This window comes from Malaya genurostris, chromosome 3, assembly GCF_030247185.1.
Source record: "Malaya genurostris strain Urasoe2022 chromosome 3, Malgen_1.1, whole genome shotgun sequence".
Classification (NCBI taxonomy): domain Eukaryota; kingdom Metazoa; phylum Arthropoda; class Insecta; order Diptera; family Culicidae; genus Malaya; species Malaya genurostris.
The window spans coordinates 264,231,707-264,238,306 of NC_080572.1; the positions used below are offsets into that span (position 1 = coordinate 264,231,707).

General features: G+C 37.4%; 1 protein-coding gene across 5 annotated transcripts in view; it reads right to left on the reverse strand.

The window, feature by feature from the left end:
* LOC131434544 (RING finger protein nhl-1) overlaps nt 1-5,931 on the reverse strand; it is a 183,005-nt gene extending 177,074 nt beyond the window's left edge. For 3 of the 5 annotated variants that reach the window (XM_058601360.1, XM_058601359.1, XM_058601353.1), the window contains exons 1-2: nt 5,762-5,931; nt 4,942-5,289 (exon numbers count right to left, since the gene is read on the reverse strand). The gene's annotated coding sequence lies outside the window, so the exon portion shown is untranslated. Of the gene's footprint in view, nt 1-4,941; nt 5,290-5,439; nt 5,572-5,757 lie in introns of those variants that run through there. The other 2 variants (XM_058601354.1, XM_058601357.1) reach the window with 2 other exon arrangements.
* Between the last annotated feature and the right edge of the window lie 669 nt (nt 5,932-6,600).

Genomic DNA, 6,600 nt, shown 5'->3' on the forward strand with positions numbered 1-6,600 from the left:
CTAGGTGATAACAAAATTGTTACAAACCTTGATATGTAAATATCAATATTATATCTAAATTTGTTACAAATTTAGTACGACTTTCCAGCTGTTATTACTCATTTTTTGGGGGGAAAGGCTGTATCGTTCAAATCTGAAAATAGATTTCGCGAAGTAAGATAAAATTGCAACCTTTAGGCGATTTGATAAAAAAAAAACAGTTAAGCGATTGGTTTCGAACCGGGAAGTTCTGAGTTGCCAACATACGCTACGATTGCATCGGGGCATGAGAACCAACCGAGGTTGGGAGGATATATTGGCATCATATAATAACTAGTGTAGGTCCATATTGCTACAAAAATAATCTATCGCTCTCCACCTCTTTCGTCGTTTCCTTCCAACCGGCATACGAATGACAAAGGGGCTATTTTAGAACCATGAGCAAGCTTTTTTGTGGTACTGAAGAAAAGTTGTAAATAAACGGAAATGAATACATTCTGTGAAACAAAACTACTTTATAGAATCTAAGGAAATTAACTAATGAATGAGAGTATTTCAGTTTTTTCTTCTTTGTACCAAAAAGGGCCGACTTTCAAATAACATTCGAATCAGTTCGCTCGTTCAAATGAAGTAGTAAATTGTCTGCAATTCGTATATTTTATTAATTGATGACCTAACCAACTCATTTCGATTTTACTGATTTTCGATCCAAAAATTGTGAACGTGATTCGATATTACTTCAGTTTGCTTTAGGCCATGATAATATCATCAGCGCCACAAGTGAACATTTTTCTATAGTATATTATCAAAGTTTTTTTTTAATTTAGAATTGCGTAAAAAATCATCAGATCAACATAGTATAAAGTACAGCAAGAATTAAACATAAATGGATACGAATTTTTAAAGATTTTTTTACTGTTTTCAGTACATCCGGGGTCCGGTAAAACTAAAGTCACTATTTTCAATCTGCAACTAAAAGACCTATAAATCGAAAAAGTATTGAGCTGATTTTAGATTTTGGTTTTGAGCCCAGTTTAGATTTTGTTTTTCGTTTATTGCAGCGTCACTTTTGAATTATTTTCAATTTAAAATTAATATTTGAATAAAAACTTTACACAATTCAAGTAGGAATTACTTAGGAACGTTTTCAAATTTAAAATTTAGGCTGTCATTTCAAAATCAAATATCAAATTATTGTTTTCAAAAGCATCTTCAGGTATGTGAAATTGGAAAAAATGTTTGTTATTGCTGTTTATTGAAGCATAGCATTTTTTCGGTTTGAAAGCCAAAAACAAAAGGCAAAAGTGTTTGAACTCTTTTTTTTAATTCTCTAGTATAGTTTTACCTAAAATGTAACGGCCCTTAATATAATATCTGGACTTGCTATAATCTTAATAAAATCTGAATGTTTGCTTCTGATTTGGAATCATATTTATAACATAATGAGATATAAATATTAAGAACCCATACAATTTTGAAAGAATCCTGTTATGCTCTGTTGAACGGGAATATGCTCAAATTTACAATTAAAAATATGTAAAAAAGAATCATTTCATTAACTACTCTGCTTATTCAACTGAAGGTAACAGACAAAAGCATTGTTTTTACGTGTTAAGGCCATCGTCCAAGTACCATGCGCGCGGGTGGTTTTAGGAAATTTTCGATGGATATTTTGAAAAATTTGCCAAAACCGAACACATACAGACCTTTGAAATACTTTGATCTATCAACAGGGTGAAAATGGCTGGAAAATTCGGAGTATTTTCCGAGTCTTATCAAAAATAGCTCTGAAAAATGAGTGTTTTTGTGATCTTTCACAATTATCTGGAAAAATAATGCGATGATATACATTTTTTGTTCAAATAAACCTTATGATGACTATAGAAAATCAACAAATTTCGAAAATTTCAACGAAATCGGTTATATGAAATTCGTTGATTTTCCATGAAAAGCGTGAAAAGGTTTTCCAAAAATATGTCCGAATGTAATCTTTGTAGTCATTATAAAGTTTATTTGAAAAAAATTTAAATTATTGCATTATTTTTCCAGATAATTGTGAAAGATCACACAAACACCCATTTTTTCAGGGCTAAAAACACTCATTTTTCAGAGCGGAAAATCCTCTGAATTTTTCAGCCATTTTTGCACTGCGGATAGATAAACGCTTTTCAAAGGTCTGTATGTTTTTGGTTTTGGCAAATTTTTCAAAATTTCCATCGAAAATTTCCTAAAACCACTCACGCATGGTACTTGGACGATGACCTTGAAAGATGTAATATTCTGTAATCGCCAGAGAAATTGCGTAGAGTGTAAGTTTCGGTTTTTCTTAGGGTGTAGATTGTTAACGATTATTTCGAAATGCGAGCGCTACCCGATCAGATGCACATAAACAAAATCATAACACAAGTATATCAACAGTTGATATGTATAACAATTTGTGCTGTTTTGAGATATTTAACAAATGGAAACAGTTGAAAGTTAAAACTTATGATAACAATATAATAATAAAATCAGTTATGATGTTCTATTTTCGTTTGCAAAGGCTCATGATAACGTTCATTTATTGGTTCCCGATCAATTGGTAATAACAGAATTATAACAACTGGAGTAATTTTTTTCAGAAATATTTTGTAACAAATTTTGAAATATTTTTGGTTGGTAAGCTGTTAAAATAACAAAAATCACAACAAAAAAGACACTAGAGGGAACAAAATCGTAACAGATTTTGAAACGTTTGTATCACAATTATTATTAAATTTGATATAGCTACAGAAGTCCGAAAGCAGAAATTTATAACAATAGTTGTAATAAATTAGATTAAATGAACAATTTATTTAGTGATCTGGTTTCTTGTTTTAGTTTTTTGAAATTCTGATCATTATATTTCATTAGCCTTGCAAACGAAAAAAAAACATCATAACTGATTTTGTTATTATATTGTTATCATAAGTTTTAACTTTCAACTGTTTTTATTTGTTAAATATCTCAAAATAGCAAGAATTGTTATACATATCAACTGTTGATATACTTGTGTTATGATTTTGTTATGTGCATCTGATCGGGTTACTGCTTTCGGACTTCTGTAGTTATATCAAATTCTATAATAATTGTGATACAATCGTTTCAAAATCTGTTACGATTTTGTTCCCTCTAGAGTCTTATTTGTATTGATTTTAGTTATTTTATCAGCATACCAGCCAAAAATATTTCAAAATTTGTTACAAAATATTTCTGAAATAAATTACTCCAGTTGTTATAATCCTGTTATTACCAATTGATCGGGTACCCGATACACCAGTAACAGCATATTTAAATAATAATAATTTCAAATCTTGATTAAGGTAAGTCTCCAAAAACGTTATGAAGATTGTAACAGAAAAGAATCTGAAATAAACCGTTTTGTATATTTCACAACAGTTTCCAAAGTCCGGTTCTTCCATACTCCACCCGCGCTCTCTGGAATGCAAATGTAATTATCAGAATCTCAGTGAAACTTTTGATGAATTACCAATCTTTCGGAACGAGGAAATTACTTTTTCATTTCCTGTTTGAAAAAGGTATTTTAAGCATTCACCTTCACTCGAAACGATTGTGTCAGAATGGAATGACTTCAACCACCGAAAATACCTACTACACTCAATTCCAGTGACGCAAGTAACTGTGTTTTTTTTCTGCCGGTATATTTCAAGGTGACAACTAGACTTTCGAGCGCGAAAGAAGAAAAAAAAGTAGCAAACGCGTGATTCCGTCACGCCTCATCTTGCCTCGTCTTGTCACTCTAGTTTATTTTTCTTTCGTTCTTTTCTTTCTGGAACTAATTTTCGAATAACGACCCCGGGGTTAGTATTGAGCTTATATCCGATTAACATTAAGATTGTCGTTTGGGCAGAGGTCCTCAGCTGTCACGGGTGAAGACGCTCCAAGACGCTTCGGATCGTTAGTGTCAGCAATCAACACCCTCTCCGTTCGGTGACCTTCCGTTTCTGGTGTCTGCCGACTAGAATCTTCTGCCGTCGCGAGAAAGAGCAAACGAAAAAAAAAAGAAATGTAGCAATCAGGTCTCGGCTCATTCCACCGATTCGCTCGATGTCGGCTCTATCCGATGACAATTATTCATCAACGCACGAAACGAAGGCGAAAAAAAAATGGTAGCTACCAACCATGTTTGCCTAGGATGGGGGGTGTGGGTGGTGAATATTCGCTACATGGTCGGGCTCGTAATCACCTTTCACTACTGGCACTAGCACGAGGTTACAAACGACGACACATTTGTTCGAGAAAAGCCAAGGCTGCTGCCTGCCGCAACCCTGATAATGTTGTCTACCTCAAACCTGTCCGCCCTGGTCCGCTTCTCAAGTGCCCGGGTGTCACAAATAGCTCATTAGTCACTATTCGTTAATGGCCATGAAATCGGAATGAAAGTGCTTCAACTTATTTGCTACTTCTTGCTGAATGTTCGGCTATTCTTCTTACGATTGTCACTCTTGCGACACTCAGCAGCTGTGGTATCGCCCGACCGGTGAAGTGTTTTTCCTTTTATTTTTTGAGAATTTCAGGATTAATTTTTTTTTCCGTTGAAAGAACTTGTTTATTTACACACGAATGATGCCAAGCACAACATTAGACAACGACATCCGATCGCACCAGCGGACAAAGCAACAATCTGTGAAGCATCGTTCCAGAAACGTCAGGAATTGTTTTCATTAGTGGACAGCACCCGGAATGATAAATCACAGACAGACACAGATTCCGTTGCCAAAGTACACTATTCACATAATTGTCGACCTTGAAATTCTATATCCCCTCGTGGTGGTACATTTCTTTTTTTTTACACTTTTTCCCATCAACTATCACTCGGGAGCAGAAGCCCTCAATAGATTGTTGGGCGATGGCAGGAGAGGTGGTAATGTTCAAACAAAACAAAGAAAGGAAAAACAATCTACCACAAGAGACTAGACTCACTTTTTTCCTTGGTTCGCCTGGTTATCCTGGTGGCACCACATTCAGCATCAACGAATCATCAAAGCACTGAGCGATGGTAGTCGAGTTTCACATCCCACATTTCCGGACCTGGAAGTAGGTTGCTGGACTCGATCCTCCTCTTGTTTTTTTTTTACTTCAAAGCGACGGTTCCTCCTCCTCTGCTTCTTCTTCTTCTTCGTCTTCGTCTATTTCTCGCTACCGGTGAAAACAGTTAATCACTGCTTGGAAGGAGGAACACGCTTTCACTATCAAGTGCTGCCCGGCTTCGCCAGTCCCCGCCACTGCCAGGAGGCTCTGTTGGACACTCAATTTTTTTCCTGCTGTACTCTATAAAAAAAGACCAACGTAGCTTTTACTTTCAAGCACTTTTGGGTTGCAATTCGCGAAAGTTTCTGGTTTAAATCTTTCTTCAAGGAGTTTTTTTTTCGCTTCTCTCTCCAAAACGAATCCAACCGACCCGATCCCGGTTTGTCTCACCTTTAGCTGAACCGAACGTCTCCCAGCGGACAGGTCCGGAGCAGGTAGTTTGATTCGAATGGGGCACACACAGAGAAAAAAAACACACAGCGAAAAGCAAAATTTCAACCAGGAGACTTATGCTCTCAGCGGCGCAACGGATTTCGCGCAGGTGCAGAACAATTCACGCATTTTCCGAATCAAAAACACACACTCTGCTGTTGGGTTAGTCACTTAAAATGGGAAATATTTTTTCCACGCTCTTTGACCGACCACCACCTGATCGACCGACCGACCGACCGACAGACCAGGTAAGGTGACGGGACCTACGCGACGCACTCACGTTAAGCTGGTATCAGAAAAACCGGCCACGTGTTCTTTGTGAAGTTCACCGCCACTGACTGGCCGCTGCCGGTGAGGGAAAATTAGCTAAACTTTTCACCGATCGCGCAGGGGAAAAACCTAAACTATCAGATGTAGATGTTGGGCCCGAAGGCCAGTGGTCGACTAATGTTCGAGATGGGCCGAAGTGTGGAAAGTTACCCACTCAGGCGCAGTGCTGTGACATGCCGACCGATCGACCGACGGAGGCAGGCTTCTAGCGCCGGGAGCGGCGGGAGTTTGCGGTGCGCGACGCAATCAGCCGGCGATGACCGCACTCGGGATCACGCGGCGTGTGGCACTCGGAAGTATTTCAATTTTGATTTGTATGAAAAACCTGTGTCAAATTTTCTTTTAGATAACAGGTCTCTGATGATTTAACGCTGGGTAAGATTAAATTTTTGACATAGGATTACGTCTTTTGTTTTATGTGCCAACTAATTTAAAAAATAATACTCGGCGAACTAGCTAAAATTTTTATGAGGGAAAAGATCGTTAGACCTTTCATTTGAATATAAGTTTGTGAAAATCGGTTCAGCCATCTCCGGGAAAAGTGAGTGAGAATATTTCTCACACACAGACACACACACATACACACACACACACACACACACAAAGACACACACACACACACTCGCACTTGTGTCAATTCTATGTTAAATGAACCATGTCGGTTTTTTGGTGCTGCGATGATATCCGTCTCTCTTTGATGGCACTGATTGGATCGTGTTGAGAGTTGCTAGTGATCGTTCTTTGATACGATAAAAGCCATCCTTGATTGTACGTTCGTACTCCGTGCTG